We start from the raw sequence: 16,736 nt of genomic DNA, 5'->3' as shown, positions 1-16,736 counted from the left end.
TTACGGACTGGGAGAAAATATTTGCAAACAATGCGACCGACAAGGGATTGATTTCCAAAATGTGTGAACAGCTCATACAACTCAATAACAACAAAAACAACAAAAGCCAATCAAAAAATGGGCAGAAAACTTAAATAGACATTTCTCCAAAGAAGACATACAGACACAGGTGGCTAATAGGCATATGAAAAGATGCTCAACATTGCTAATTATTAGAGAAATGAAAATCAAAACTACAATGAGGTACCACCTCACAACAGTCAGAATGGCCATCATCAAAAAGTCTACAAATAATAAATGCTGGAGAGGATGTGGAGAAAAGGGAACCCTCCTGCACTGTTGGTGGGAATGTAAATTGGTGCAGCCACTATGGAGAACAGGATGGAGGTTCCTTTAAAAACTAAAAATAGAGCTACCATATGATCCAGCAGTCACACTCCTGGGCATATATCTGAAGAAAACTCTACTTCAAAAAGATACAAAAAGTATCTTGAAGTAGAAAAAACTCTACTTCAAAAAGATATGAACCCCAATGTTCATAGCAGCACTGTTTACAATAGCCAAGACATGGGAACAAACTAAATGTCCATAGACAGATGAATGGATAAAGAAGATGTGGTATATATACAATGGAACATTACTAAGCCATAAAAAAAAGAATGAAATAATGCCATTTGTAGCAACATGGATGGACCTAGAGATTATCATACTAAGTGAAATAAGTCAGAAAAAGAAAGACAGATACCATACGATATCACTTATATGTGGAATCTAAAATATAACACAAATGAACTTATTGACAAAACGGAAACAGACTCACAGACACAGAAAACAAACTTATGGTTCCAAAGAGGAAAGGGTGTGGGGGAGGGATAAATTAGGAGTTTGGAATTAGCAACTACAAACTACTATATTTAAAATAGATAAACATAGATAAACAACAAAGTCCTACTGTATAGCCCAGGGAACTATATTCAGTATCCTGCAATAACCCATAATGGAAAAGAATATGAAAAAGAATATATATATATTTATATAGATATATTTATTATTTATGCATATTAAAAACTGAATCACCTTGCTGTACACCAGAAACTAACACAATATTGTAAATCAACTATAATTAAAAAAAAAAAAAAAAGAAAATAAGAAATAGCCCCTGAGCCCTCCGTTGGGCCAAAACTGTTGCTGATTACTTGGTGTAGAAAGATGAGTAGGATATCTCCCTTCCTAGGAGAGTCCATATCTAAAGAGAGAAGTTAGGTATATAAACACATTATTATGAAATATGAGCTAAATTTGGGAAGTAAGCAAGACTGTGGAAGCAGCAGGGTGGAAGTGCAAGGCCTGAGGGACAAAGCAGTCGCTGTCCGGAGGACAGAGCCCCATGGTGGGAGGGAGGAACAGCGGCTGAAATAAGGTGAAGCCCCAGTCACCCAAGACTCCTCCCATCAGCCTTCCTAAAGTACTGGGAAGAAAATGGAGGTGATTCCTTAAATCTTAATTATGTAGCCACTGGTTTGGGGATCCCAGGATTGTTCAGAGTTGATATTGTCCCAACACCTAGATCTCTACTTTTAATATAGAGCCCCTAGATATAGTTTGGTTGATTCTAGTAGGCGGATTAGGCTCATAGATTCAAATCTACGAGCATTTTAAATACAACTGAAATCTAATCTGTTTAAGTAACAGTTAAACACAGGGTTTTGATGAAAAGAAAATGAAGAATTTTACCTCCCACCTCTGAGATGTGATTAGAAGTTTGCCCTAGAAAAATACTTTGAGACTAGCCCTTCATATAATGATGTAGTGTTTTTCAGTGTCTGTGTTTATTGAGTCATTTCATGTATTTTTTAAAATATTTTTAAAGATGCAGTGAGATTAATGCTGCATTTCCAATGAGTTAGTAACTGACACTTCAAAATATTTGGTCAGCAGAAGTAGTAGATAATGATCAGTATTTCAAGGGATTAGTGGCAACTTAAAAGTGCGTGTAGGTATTTCACTAGTTGGTTTAAATGTCCTGGGAGCCCGTTTATTCTTAATCTCTGTTATTCATTTTTCTTTTTCTTTTTTCCTTGTTCATGAAGTTGAGTCAGCAACTGAAACATATTCAAATTAGACTTGTCATACAGGAAAAAAAAAACCCTTACTTTGTCAGGGTGGGTGGAGGGGAAAAAAGCAACTTTTTGTCAGTCTTTTGTATTTCAGCAGCTGGATTCATTGCTACCATGGTAACGGACCACATGATGAGGTGTATTAGATTGCTGTGTGTTGAGCACAAGGGGAAGAATGAACACAGCGTTTTATTGAAGTTAAAGGTTACTTTGGAGTTTCTTCTGTGGAAATGTGTAAGGTCAAATACTCTAGCTTTCAGCATGTGTAGTACTTTAGAGGAAGAATTAGGGGCATGTTGCTGCATTTAACTACAAAACCAGGTAAGGTTCAGTTGAATCTATGAAACTGACCTCCTCTTACTTCTTCTGTTGCAGTGGCATAACTTGCCGGGTGGAATTTCACTGTCACCCGCCCCCCACATGGGCACAGGACAAATTTCTCCTGTCTCCATACCCCAACTCCCCCACCTCCGATTTCATCTGTTTTTAATTTGAAAGTCTGAAACATTGTGAATTTGTATAGTTCTGTGGTATTACGGGTGAGGGTGTGCATGCAAGTCAAAGAAAGAAAACTGGAAAAGAAGTCATAAGAATGCAATAATTAGCATCTTTGGATCAATGTAAACCTGAGAAAAGTATTTCCTTGTTTTCTTCTTTGAAAACGGTCCACTTTTCTTAGAGGACACCTCATTAGTGGCATGGATCCAAAGCTGCTTGTCTCTTATATTAAATGAAGACGTAGGACCAAGTTCTCCAGCATGTTATTCAGTGTATTTATTCTATCTGGGCTTCCATTCCTCTTTCTTTCTATTACTACCAACCTTACCCAACACGAAGAGTTCGGTTTTATCTGTAATTTTTACAACATATTTTATTTCCATTAATACTCCATTCTTTCAGACACTGTGGTCGTATGTGTCTTAGGGGATTTGAAAATAGAAGTAAATACAATACGGGGTAGTAGAAAATGAACTCTTTTGCTTAGAGGCTGGTAAGAGCCGAATGTAAACAATTCAGTGTGGCTCCGTGAAGCATCAATTCCCAGAGCACAGGCGACTCCTCATTGCGTTGTTTACGTATCACCCTAGCAGCTTGCTTCAAAAGGGGAGGATTTGGTATGTGCGGAGCAAGTTAAAGAAGAAGAAAATTTATGAATAACTTGTTTTGATTTCTTGTTCCTGCTTTCTACTGATGTTTGATGTTTAGCTTTCTCATAAGACATTAGGATTTACTTTCATTTTTTAGTTAAGGGCTAACCTAGGCAACTTTTCTCCTCCTTGAACAAAGTTGTCTTGGCAGCATCAGAGACAAAACCTAACTAAACACTAGCAGAACCCACTGTTATTCAAGGGTATTCACTGCCCAGTATTCACTGGAGTGTTTTCTTATAGGAGAGGCTTTGAAAAGTACTTTTGAAAAATACTTTCTTAGCTAAAAGCAATTTATTTGCCACTAATTGGCACCTATTAGGATAAAAGCCAATAAATTATCCCAAGGTTAGTCCTATACCACTCTTTCTTCAAAAAGGGACACTTAGATTTTTTAAAATTCGTTTATGCTCTGTGATTTTCATTGCTATTTTCTTAGTCTCTCTAGTTTTCATACATTCAGGCCATCTTCTAAATTTGAGCAAGGAGTCGTAATTATTCAAAACAATTTTTTGCCATGATTGCAAATAAGGGGAAGTATTTCCATGGTAACAAATATCAGAAGCATTATAATAGCACATTTGTAACATTTGTAAAATGTCCATGCTTGTATCCAAATTCATTCTTTCTTTTTTCCCTTTGTTGCTTTGAATACAGAACAAGCTATGAGCATGTCCTACAAAATATTTTCACAAGCCTAAGTTGTTATTACTTAAAAATAGGAAATTACCAAGAATTGCTGAAAGATGGTACCTGGTAAAATATTTTAAATTTTTATTTATTTATTTTGTTGGCTGTGTTGGGTCTTCGTTTCTGTGCGAGGGCTTTCTCTAGTTGCAGCAAGTGGGGGCCACTCTTCATCGCGGTGCGCGGGCCTCTCACTATCGCGGCCTCTCTTGTTGCGGAGCACAGGCTCCAGACGCGCAGGCTCAGTAGTTGTGGCTCACGGGCCTAGTTGCTCCGCGGCATGTGGGATCTTCCCAGACCAGGGCTCGAACCCGTGTCCCCTGCATTGGCAGGCAGATTCTCAACCACTGCGCCACCAGGGAAGCCCCATACCTGGTAAAATATTTTAAATTGTGAAATTCTCACAAGGTATTGGCAGTACCTGAGGTAGAAAGAGAGAGAGAGAGAGAAAGGCAGAGAGAAGACACAAGAAAAGAAAAATAGACAAAAGGTAAAGCTAAAAGTGTGAATGATCTCTTAACCAAGCTTTCTTCTTTCTCTCAGTATTAGAATGGGTTAAACCTCTATATAAAAAAAAAGAGAGACGGTATAGTGTGGATGAGGTGAAGTTAGAAAAAAATACTAGCATTCCACTTTTCCATGTTTCAAGTATGTGGTAAGGCATGAATAGTTCCTTTCTATTAATTGAAATTAAAACAAATTCCTATAGCTGAATATGTTTCAGTCCTTCCTGTTTTGGGCTAAGATATCAGCTAGCTTAGGCATTAGAGCTAGAAGTGTATAAAAATCAGTATACACCCAATTTTTGTGATTTTTATACACTTGACACTAGGCCATATGCACATGTCCATTTTTAAGGTTATCATAACTGAGAGGTCCATAAGATGGAAGCTCCTTTTAAATTTTATTTTTTAATAAGAATTGTATGTATTTAAGGTATACAACATGACTTGATATACATGTATGTAGTGAAATGATTACTACAGTCAAGCTAATTAACATATCTTCTGCTCAAATAGTTACCATTTTGTGTGTGTGATGAGAGCACCTGAAATCTATTAGCAAATTTGTGTTATACAATATACAGAATTATTAACTCTAGTCACCAGGCTGTACATTAGATCTCCAGACTAGTTCATCCTACATAAGTGCAACTTCATACCCTTTGACCAACATCTCCCTGTTTCCCTCACCCCATATACGCTGGTAGCCATCATTCTAACCTCTGCTTCTATGTATTGACCTTGTTTAGATTCCACATATAAGTGAGATCATACAGTAGTTTTCTTTCTGTGTCTGCCTTATTTCATTAGTATAGTGTCTTCCAGGTTCATCTGTTTTGTTGCAAATGGCAGGATCTTACTCTTTTTTAAGGCTGAATAGTATTCCATTGTATGTATATGCCACAATTTCTTTATCTATTCATCTGCTGACAGACACTTAGATTGTTTCGATATCTTAGTTATCGCGATTAATGCTACAGTGAACGTGGGAGCACTCTTCCGGTACTGATTTAATTTCCTTTGGGTGTATACTCAGAAGAGGGATTGCTGGATTATATGATAGCTCTATTTTGAGTTTTTATAGAAACCTCCACACTGTTTTCCATAATGGCTGTATGGAATACTTTATAGTCTTAAGAAGCAAAATGACTTTTGATGTTCTTGCTTTAAATTAGAAATTTTGAAAAGATGTTTTGATTGAATCATTTTTGTCAACTCTTGTTTAATTCATGCTTTATTGTTAATTTTGAATGATTGGGAGTATTTCTTAACATTTTAGCTCTAATTTCTAGAGTTCCCTAACCTCTCAGACAAATAGCTAATTATCTGCAAACATTTACCTCTATTAAGGAGATAGATGTTCAACAGAGTCATGATAAAGAAGAATCGTATTGACTATTATAGCCTCTTCAACAAAATTAATGATAATTTTTCCACCCCAAGGCAATGTTTCTGAAATAGATGAAGATCAAGCCAATGAATGATGACTCAATATCAGCTAGATATTCTACTTTTAGGTGTTGCTATTTTTAAACCTATGATTTCATTAAAGTGGATTTTATTATTGACAACCATGTGGTTTTTTGTATGAAAAAATTGGACTCTTTTAAAATATTCTTAAATATTTCAAATGAAAAAAAGAGTAATTGTATCACGATCATGATCATGATGGTGATTATAATGTCAATAATGGTTAATTCAGAGAGAAAGACAGACTTCATTAGAAAGCTCTAAGCTCTGTATGTAGTCAAAGGCCAATGTTTTTTAGAAAGAAATGGAAAATTTCTAATAGGTGGTATGATTTTCAGATATTTCCTCCCAACTTTCATTAATTCCATTAATAGCATTTACAAATCACTAACAATAGTGTTATGTTCTTCTCAGAGTTTATTATAAAAGATGTTGATTTTGTTCAATAAGCAATAGAGGCTTCCATCAATAAAGATTAACCTTACCAATAATTGTATAATGTGTGGGCCAGTATCTGATAGGAAAAGAGTAAGTGCATTGCTAGGAATGAACAATTTGTTACATTTTTAATATATAAAATGGTACAATCAATTGGTTTCACTTTCATGATAATATTAGCTTGATACATTTTAGAGTGATATTATTATTATTATTCCCCTCTACCTGGCACTTACATTATAAAATGTTCGCTCTTGACACCATATAAATATCTTAATTATCTTTTAATTTTTTAATTATTTGTTTTAAATAACAATGATATTTCATGTCTGAAACTTACTAATTTGGGTTTGTTTGGGGAAAAATTATACTTAGAAAAACCACTTGCCTCTACCTACTCTCACATGAAAAAAAAAAATAGCAGATGGATTAGTAATTCCAATATAAAATGTGGATCCATCAAAGTAGTAGAAGAAAATATAGAACTTGAGATAGAGCAGTATGCCTTCAAAGGCAGAAACCATAAAAGAATGGTTATATGAAAACTTATTACTTCTGGAAAATGCTATAAGCAAAACTAAAAGTCAAATAGCAAACTAGAATCAATATTTGCAACATACATGAAAGAGAAAAGGTGAGTATCTGTAACATATAATGAAATCTCATAAATCAATAAGAAAGAGAACAGCACTAATTTTTTAAGACCTTTTTTTAGTACAGTTTTAGGTTTGCAACAAAATTGAGGGGGGTGGTACAGAGATTTCCCATATACTCTCTGTCCCCACACCTGCATGACCTCCCTCATTATCAACACCAATCACCAGAATGGTACAAAATTTTTCACCAAAGATGAACCTACACTGACATATAATAATCACCCAAAGTTCATAGTTTACCTTAGGGTTCACTCTTGGTGATGTACATTATATGGGTTTGGATAAAGGTGTAATGATATATATATATATATATATATATATATCCATTGTTATAATATCATATAGAGTATTTTCACTGCTCTAAAAATCCTCTGTGCTCTGCCTAGTTATCTCTTCTTCCCCCACACACAAACCCCTCCCCCATCTCATCATGGAAACAACTTATCTTTTTACTGTTGCTATAGTTTTGCCTTTTCCAGTATGTCAGGTGGTTAGAATCATACAGTATATAGCCTTTTCATATTGGTTTCTTTCACTTTATAATATGCATTTAAGTTTCCTCCATGTCTTCATGGCTTGATAGCTCATTTTTTTTTTTAGCACTGAATAATATTCCATTGTCTGGATGTACCACAGTTTATCCATTCACCTACTGAAGGACATTTTGGTTGCTTCCAAGTTTTGGTAATTGTAAATAAAACTGCTCTAAACATCTATGTGCAGGTTTTTGTGTGGAAATGAGTTTTCAGCTTTTTTGGGGTAAATAACGAGGAGTGCAGTTACTAGAACATATGGTAAGAGTATGTTTAGTTTTGTAAGAAAACACCAAATTGTCTTTCAAAGTGGCTATACCATTCTGAATTCCTACCAGCAATGAATGAGAGTTCCTGTTGCTCCACGTCTCACCAGCATTTAGTGTTGTCAGTATTCTGGACTTTGGCCATTCTAATAGGTGTGTAGTGATATCTCATTGTTTTAATTTACATTTCCCTAATGACATATGATGTAGACATTTTCCATATGCCTGTTTGCCATCTGTTTATCTTTTTTGGTGAGGTGTCTGTTTAGGTCATTGGCTCATATTTTAACCAGATTGTTTTCTTATTGTTAAGTTTTAAGAGTTATTTGTATATTTTGAATAACAGTCCTTTATCAGATGTGTCTTTTGCAAATATTGTCTTCCAGTCTCTGGCTTGGTCTTCTCATTCTCTTGATATTGTCTTTCACAGAGCAGCGTTTTTAATTTTAATGAAGTTCAGCTTATCAATTATTTCTTTCATGGATCATGTCTTTGGTGTTTTATTCACTATTATTTTTAAAATACCTACAAATTAAACAAACAAATACCATTTTAATCTTTAGCAAATATTTTTAAAAGAGAGAAGCAAGAGGAGGAGAGAGGGTGATAACACCCAGTGTTAGGAAGGGGTGGAAAACACTGCTATTGAGAGTATAAACTGACACATTGGGGAGGGGGTCAGCCTCTAAATGTGTAGCAAAACCTTTAAAAATTACACACCCTTGGACCCAACAATTCTACTACTAGGAAAATATCCTAACAAAATAAATGGTCAAGCATATATACAGGGTTTTTCATTGTTGTGATGTTTATGAGTATAAACAAGGGCAGTCATTATGAAAAAAAAATATCTGAGAAATGTAACAAACATGCCAGCTTATGTTTCTGCTCTGATAGCTCTAAAGCTGTAAGAAGTCATAGACATGACTCTGTGCTTACCTAGAGCCAAACCTGCTCCACTGCTCCTCTTTTTAGTTAGAACATGTATAAGGCAGCATGTTGTAGAGAAAAGGGTCTTGACTTAAGAGTCAGAATGCCTGGATCCTGCCGTGGACTAGCTGAGATAATCTAAGTATACAAATATAAGGCATTATTCAAATGCTAATGTTAGAGAGTAGAAAAGTTTATGAATCCCTTTATCCACATATATGCATTTGTCTTCACAACTGATGTTTTAAATTAAAAGTCCCCTATCAAATTGGGCGAGAGAGGGTACATTTTAATAATTGCACTGAAAGAAAGTGCCAGATGGTGAAATCTGGAATGGCTTGACTTTGATAGAAAACAGCATAATATTTTGAATAGGATATACTTCCCAATTGTTACTATTTGAATTTCATTTAAAAGAAATTTCTGCTCATATAAGGATGGCAGAGGATAATTGATGTCAACTGTAGTCCAGCATTTAGGTGTAGTGGAGATGGCAGAAATCTAGAGGAGTGTTGTTCAATGGAAACTTCTGTGGTATTAGAAATGTTCTGTGTCTACACTGTCCAATACGGTAACTACTAGCCACATGTGGCTGCTGATCACTCAAAATAACACTAGCGGGGCTTCCCTGGTGGTGCAGTGGTTGAGAATCCGCCTGCCAATGCAGGGGACACAGGTTCAAGCCCTGGTCTGGGAGGATCCCACATGCCGCGGAGCAACTGGGCCCGTGAGCCACAACTACTGAGCCTGCGCGTCTGGAGCCTGTGCTCCCAACAAGAGAGGCCGCGATAGTGAGAGGCCCGCGCACCGCGATGAAGAGTGGCCCCCGCTTGCCGCAACTGGAGAAAGCCCTCGCACAGAAACGAAGACCCAACACAGCCAAAAATAAATAAATAAATAAATAAATTTATATATAAAAAAAAAAATAACACTAGCATGACTAAGGAACTATATTTCTAATTTTATTTAATGCTAAGTAATTTAAATTAAATAGCCACATTTGACAAGTGCTTTCCTCTTGGACAGTGCAGCTCTAGAATTAAGCACAACAAATCTGTGAGGATTTTTAATGTAATTATTTAATTTTTTATTTAATTTAATGTATGGATTCATTTCAAGCATCTATGATGAATTAGGGTGACATAGGATGAAAAAGTGAATATTCTTTATGAAATTTCCCTTCCATTCAAAGAAATGCTGATTAGAGAGATACTTTGATTCTGGAGCCTGTTAAGTCCAAGGTTTCCCATAGAAGTCTTGGTCTCAAATATCCCTTAGCCTTGCTCACTCAAGAATTCTAATGTTCATTCATTTTCTCATTGATTAAAAAAAACCACTTAGGTTGAATTTATATGTGTCAATGTGTAAGAATAAATGCACTATTTTCCCTTATTCTCACACTACTACCACACTCACAACACTTCTTACCAATGACACGTCTTATCTCATGTGCCTGACGCACAGTGAGGCCAAACAAATCGAAACTTTGGAGTTGGGAGCAGAGAAAGGTTTATTGCAGAGCCATGCAAGGAGATGGCTGGCTTGTGCCCAAAAGAAAACCCAAACTCTTGAAAGGGTGTCAGCAAAGCACTTTTAAAGGCAAAAGAGGGGCGAGGTTGGTTGTTGCAGACTTCTTGATGCAGGAATCCTTTGTTCTTGCAGCTGTCCATGTAGGTCAGGTCACGATGTTCCTGTAAACGTCCAACAAAACAAATGTTATTCTCTGTTCTGCAACTTTTTATCTGTATATGAGTGGACTCTTAAAGGTCAGAGTCATGAGAATAGGCTATCCTGTGTATTTCAGGCTATAGGCAACATTCTTTTACAAAAGGTGCAGAGCCAGCATGACTAAGCACAGGTCAACAAAGCACAAAAGCTAAAGCAAAAGGAACAGATCTAATGTGGAGTCAGATTTGTTCTTCACTATTACATGCTGACACCAGATGTATGGATTTTCCACACCAAGCAATTATGACTAACTTCCTGGAGTCAGTGTCAGATCCCTCAGGGTAAGGGCTCAGTTGCACAGACTGCCCCCACTCCCCACTTCACATGCCAGTTGCAAGTCCAGGTTGTCACCTGTGCTTCTCACAGACTGGCTACAAATTGGGAGGTTCCCACAACCACATCCTCAATTTCAATCGTTTACTAGATCAGCTCACAGAACTCAGGGAAATACTTATGTTTACTGGTTTATTGTATAATATTATTGTATAGTAAGAATATGATAAAGGATACAGATGACCAGCAGATTAAGAGATACATGGGTGAGCTCCAAAAGGGTCCCAAGCACAGGCACTTCTGTTCTTGTGGAGTTGGGATACAGCACCTTCCCAGCACATGGATGTGTTCACCAACCTAGAAGTTCTCCAAACCCCATACTTTTCGGATTTTTATGGAAGCTTCATCATGCAGGCATGATCATTCATTAACTCAATCTCCAGTTCCTCTCCTGGAGGATAGAGGTGGGGCTAAAAGTTCCAAGCTTCTAATCATGGCTTGGTCTTTCTGGTGACCAGCCTCCATCCCAGAGCTACCCAGGAACCCACCCAGAGTCACCTCATTAAAACAAAACTCCTATCATCTAGAAAATTCCAAAGGACTTAGGAGTTTGACATCAGGAACCAGGAACAAAAAACAAATATTAGCACAAAAGTTGCTCCTAGTGTTCTTATCACTTGGGAAATTACAAGGATTTTAGGAGCTCTGTGCCAGCAACTGAGGGCAGAGACCAAAATATTTTTTTTCTATTATTTTAAAATCAGACACTGTACTTGACATTGAAAAGATAATGTCTCTCCAGAGTCCCTAGATGAAGAGTTTCCTTGGAATATGATTAAGAGTCATATGATACAGAACAGATATTATGGAGGAGGGGTGAGAAAATGCTTTGTGAAGAAGGAAGAACTGGGATAAACTTTTAAAGTAATATGCATTAAATAGGAGGCTGGGGAAAGGAGAATTTATAGAGAGGGAACAGTATAGAAAACTCAGGGAGAAATGAGAATCAGAAATATCTGGAAATGTAAGCTAGTCATGAAGATGTAACGAGGATAGAATTCAGAAAGATGTTCAGGTACCAGATCATCATCATCATCACCACCACCATCACCACCATCATCACCACCGCCACCACTATCACCACCAGCACCATCATCACCACTACCACCACCATCACCACCACCATCACCACCACCATCACCATCACCATCACCACCACCATTATCATCATCACCACCATCATCATCACATCATCTTCACAATCACAATAACCACGTACTGGACACTTAGCATTAGGCCAAGCACTTTTCACGCATTATTTTATTTGATTCTCACCACAACCTATGAGGCAAATATCATCCTCATTTATTGATAAGAAAACTGCATCACCAGTAAGTAGCAAGCTGGGACCTCAGGCCAGAGGCAGCCCTGTTAAGCCATGCTGAGTCTCCACCTCTGCTGAGTGTTATCTCTCTTCTATGGAATTTAAACTGCTTTATCCTGAATAATCTGGTTAGCCGTATACATTTAAGGAAATTCATACCGGCAACAGCACAGAAAATAGACTAGAGGGAAGACACACTTGATGGATGGAAATAAGTGAAGAAGTTGTTAATGCTACAATCCAGAACAAGGATAAGAGAGGTTCTGAGCTAAGGAAGTAGAAGTGGAACTTGAAAAGGAGATTGTTTGACTCCTTTGTGAGGTGTTGTGTCAGGTGTCTGTCTTTACAGTAAGTCAGGTAGAGAACATCTGACTTATTTTTCTAAGCCTCCCTAAAAAGTGTCAATTCCTGTATGCAGCACTAGAGCAAGATTATTGTGGCCAAGGAAACAGCATATTTTATAATATGCAAGTTGTCCTAACAAGATTAGCCCGCATAAATCATACTGTTGGAAGCAAGTGTCACTACATCATCTATGTTGTTGAATGTGTGGCTCATCACAATATTATGTGAGGATATAAGATAACTAAGGTGGGAACTTTATATTCATGAAATTTTCCCTTTCATAAAAATCTTATTGTTTTTTGATATTGATGAATAGTGATTTTTTTTCTTTCCAACATCCAGGAATTTTTAAAATATATAATTAAAGCTCATTTAGAAAGGTCAAAAGACAGTTCCCTTTACATTGTGAAAACAGTCTTCAACTTGAATTTCTGATTTGGGTACATTATTAGTCTCCTGCCTTTGCCCCATTTGGGTGGATTTTTTTTTTTTTCTTTTGGCAGCGTATCCAAGTTCATCGATGGGTGGAAGATAGTAGAAGCTGGTACTTCCAGCATCAGAGATCCACGTTTCCAAAGAAATTAATTTTGATTTCTTCCAAAGTCTTATGATTCTGGTAAAATGCAGAAAAAGAAGGTGGAGGACATGGAGTGTTGTCTTGGAGATAAAGAGCTGGGGGGAGGAGGAGAGGGTATAGCTGAAGGGGATGCACAATAGCCTGACATTAAGGAGGACTTTGGTAGTAACTGCCGGCCAGAGGAGGTAAGGAGGGAATAGCAGCCATTTGGCCAATGGGCTGACCATGGAATTCTTTCCAGTATTTTGGATGACAGTGGGAAACCCAAATACACTAGAAGACACACAGGAGCACATTATATGAGAATTCTGTGAGTTCTCTGATATAATAAAATAGAATACTTTCTAAGCACCAGATACTGTTCTAAATGTTTTTTGTTTAACTCATTTAATTTTAATTTATCCTCATTTAGAGAACAATACCTAGCACATAGAAATCACCAAATATATATAAGTACTTATTATCTTTCCTTTAATCCTCACAATAACACCGTGAATCAGGTACTTTAATCATCTTTATTTTACAGATGAAGAAATTAAGTCTGAGAGGTTAACTAATCTCTCCAAGGGCGTACAGTTGATGAGAGAGAGCGCTATAGTTAGTGCGGTTCAACCACTATGCCATCTTGCCTTAATCTATGTAAAAGCTATCATATGTAAAGAGATAATACTTGTAAAGTGCTTACAAAGTATCTGACATTTGGTAAATTCCTAAAGATGTGAACAATTATTATTATGTAATAAGATTTAGAAAATGTTTTGGTATTTATATTGTTCTATACAACATTGCTCAGAAATAGTAACATTTTTAGGGCAGCTTTGGATTTTTCTTATGTAAACTTAAGTAAAGCTTTATTTATGAGCATGCCCATTATAAATTGGAGGAATCTTCTTTCTACCCAAATACTATCCATCTGTTTGACTGGCACAGTTGAAGTTTTCACCTCAAAGAATGTGCATCATAGAAATGTTCCATATACACATCTATGTAGCTCTGACCTTTTGACAGAGAGTGATTGCTACTAATGGTATTAATGAGAGCAAGTGAAATCCCCCTCCACGCTTGGTATTTCAATAATATGTCAATTTGTTCATTGCCATCTTGTTAGGAATTAAATACTCTGACATTTGCATAACCTAAGGGAGCTAGTGAGCCGTTGACAGCCAGGAAGAGGAATCAGGCCAGAGGCTGGAAAGACGTAGTCACAGGGGATGGATTGGTAACAGAGTCCTCAAGGTCGCGCAGTGGTTCCAGGCAGAACCCAACCAGCCCCTAGAACAAAGTCAGGTGCAAACTTGGGTTCTGATCTCTTTTCCCAATAATAGGAGTTAGTTGGGGGTAGGTGGATTGTCATCCTCTGTACCGAAAGAATGTTACGGAAAATTAGGTGGTGTGAAATCTATCTGAAGTAGAATGTCAGCAATGCAGCATTACAGATACTTATACATCATAGACACAGGTGGTGCAGGAACAGCCCTGTTGTGCTGGAATTCCTGGAGAGAATGATGCAGCTCTGGCTGGTACATGAGAAATGAGCAGCAGACGAGGCAAAGGAGGCTTGAGGACACCACAGCTCAGGACGGTAGACGTGGGGGACCTTAGAGGGATTCAGGAGACTGCAGAAGAGAGAGGGCAAGGTGGAGCCTCAAGCTGGGTGACCTTATCTTTATCTGTGACCTCAGAGTGTTGGTGCTAATGATGTCATTGGGCGAGTGTGCCAGGCTGCCGACCCCAATAAGAGGATGACAAAGGAGACCAGCAGACCCCCCACCTCTCTGCTACTAGGGAAGGGTGGCCTTGGGGGATGGGGTGGGAAAATCTCTCTCTGGATGTTTGTCTTCTACTTTGGCACCCCCATCCCAGTTGACTACTTCTCCATGAGCTTAAATGGCAGTAGTTTCTTTCAACTATGGAGGAGTATATTGATAATGCTAGTGATCCACAGGGTCTCCAAAGCAATCTTCGTGAATGTTACATGTCGTTTCTTATCTGGAGAGGTTACAGGCTCTTATTAACCATAATAACTAATATTTTGTATTGTGTTCGCAAAGTATTTTGACTGCATTGTATTTGAATCTCCTAACAATCCTGCAAGGAAGATGATGTCATCATTTCTTTTTGAAAGAGGAGGAGAATCAAGCTCAGTGTATGTCTCGCAGGCACTGAGTTAGCAAGCAAAGCATAGATCTTTTTAAAATTTTATTGAATTATAGTTGATTTACAATGTTGTTAGTTTCAAGTGTACAGCAAAGTGATTCAGTTATACACACACACGCGTGTATATATATTCTTTTTCAGATTCTTTTCCATTATAGGTTATTACAAGGTATTGAATATAGTTTCCTGTGCTATACAGTTGGTCCTTGTTGTTTATCTCTTTTATATACAGTAGTGTCTATCTGTTAATCCCAAACTCCTAATTTATCCCTCCTCCCTTCCCCTTTGGTAACCATAAGATTGTTTTCTATGTCTGTGAGTCTGTTTCTGTTTTATAAACAAGTTCATTTGTATTATTTTTTTAGATTCCACATATAAGTGATATCATATGATATTTGTCTTTCTCTGTCTGACTTACTTCACTAAGTATGATAAACCCTAAGTCCATCCATGTTGCTGCAAATGGCATTATTTCATTCTTTTTTATGGATGAGTAACGTTCCATTGTGTGTGTGTGTGTGTGTGTGTGTGTGTGTGTGTCACATCTTATGTACCCATCCGTCAGTGGACACTTAGGTTGCTTCCATGTCTTGCCTATTGTAAATAGTGCTGCTATGAACATTGGGGTGCATGTATCTTTTTGAATTAGAGTTTTTGTCTTTTCCAGATATATGCCCAGGATTTGGATTTCTGGACCATATGGCAACTCTATTTTTAGTTTTTTAAGGAACCTCCATACTGTTCTCCATAGGGGCAGCACCAATTTACATTCCCACCAACAGTGTAGGAGGGGTCCCTTTTCTTCACACCCTCTCAGCATTTACTATGTGTAGACTTTTTGACAATGGCCACTCTGACCACTGTGAAGTGATACCTCATAGTAGTTTTGATTTGCATTTCTCTAATAATTAGCTGTTTGAGCATATTTTCATGTGGAAAGAAAGCATAGGATCTTAATTTACTGATTTAGTAAGGCATGCTGCTTGGCTCAGAACCCATCTCATCTTTAAAAGTAAAAATTTCCTCAGCTATTTGCTTTTAGAAACTTGCTATTATAAATGAAGAGCTCTTGCATTTGTTCAGATTATTCAGATTAAATCCTCTTTTTCATCAATACTTTCAAGTTTATGTACACAGTAGGTATTTAAGAAGTGTTAACTGCCTGATTAATGTCTCTTTGAACTCCTCAAAAGTAATTATTCTGATTCTCACACATCTGATGAAAAGATTATTTGGGAATGGAAGAGAGTAGTCAGCAATTACAATTCCCAATATGGGAAACTAATATGAAAAAAAAATATATGTAAAGCAGTTCTTTTGAATTTAAGAAAATGATCTAACCTCTAACATCTAAGTGAGAAGATTTAAAATAACTCAAATGGCCCAAACCAAAAGGCAACAAGGCAGATAGATACTTTATGCCTACGTAAAACCTATAAAAGAACATTATCGTGAGACCCATAAACTACTCTCGCTCATATTCACGCAACAGCCAAACAGCATACAATTTTATCTTCCTGATGC

General features: G+C 37.1%; 1 protein-coding gene across 39 annotated transcripts in view; it reads left to right on the top strand.

The window, feature by feature from the left end:
• The window catches only part of DTNA (dystrobrevin alpha), a 385,212-nt gene that overhangs the window by 210,497 nt on the left and 157,979 nt on the right, over positions 1–16,736 (top strand). The window contains exon 1 of one of the 39 annotated variants that reach the window (XM_082354277.1): positions 2,347–2,438. The exons of the other annotated variants lie outside the window; for them this stretch is intronic. The gene's annotated coding sequence lies outside the window, so the exon portion shown is untranslated. Of the gene's footprint in view, positions 1–2,346; positions 2,439–16,736 lie in introns of those variants that run through there. 39 annotated transcript variants of the gene reach the window in all.

This window comes from Balaenoptera borealis, assembly GCF_965194805.1.
Source record: "Balaenoptera borealis genome assembly, chromosome: 14".
NCBI lineage: Eukaryota > Metazoa > Chordata > Mammalia > Artiodactyla > Balaenopteridae > Balaenoptera > Balaenoptera borealis.
Note: the sequence above shows the minus strand (reverse complement) of the source record. Positions and strands in the feature narration are given on the sequence as shown.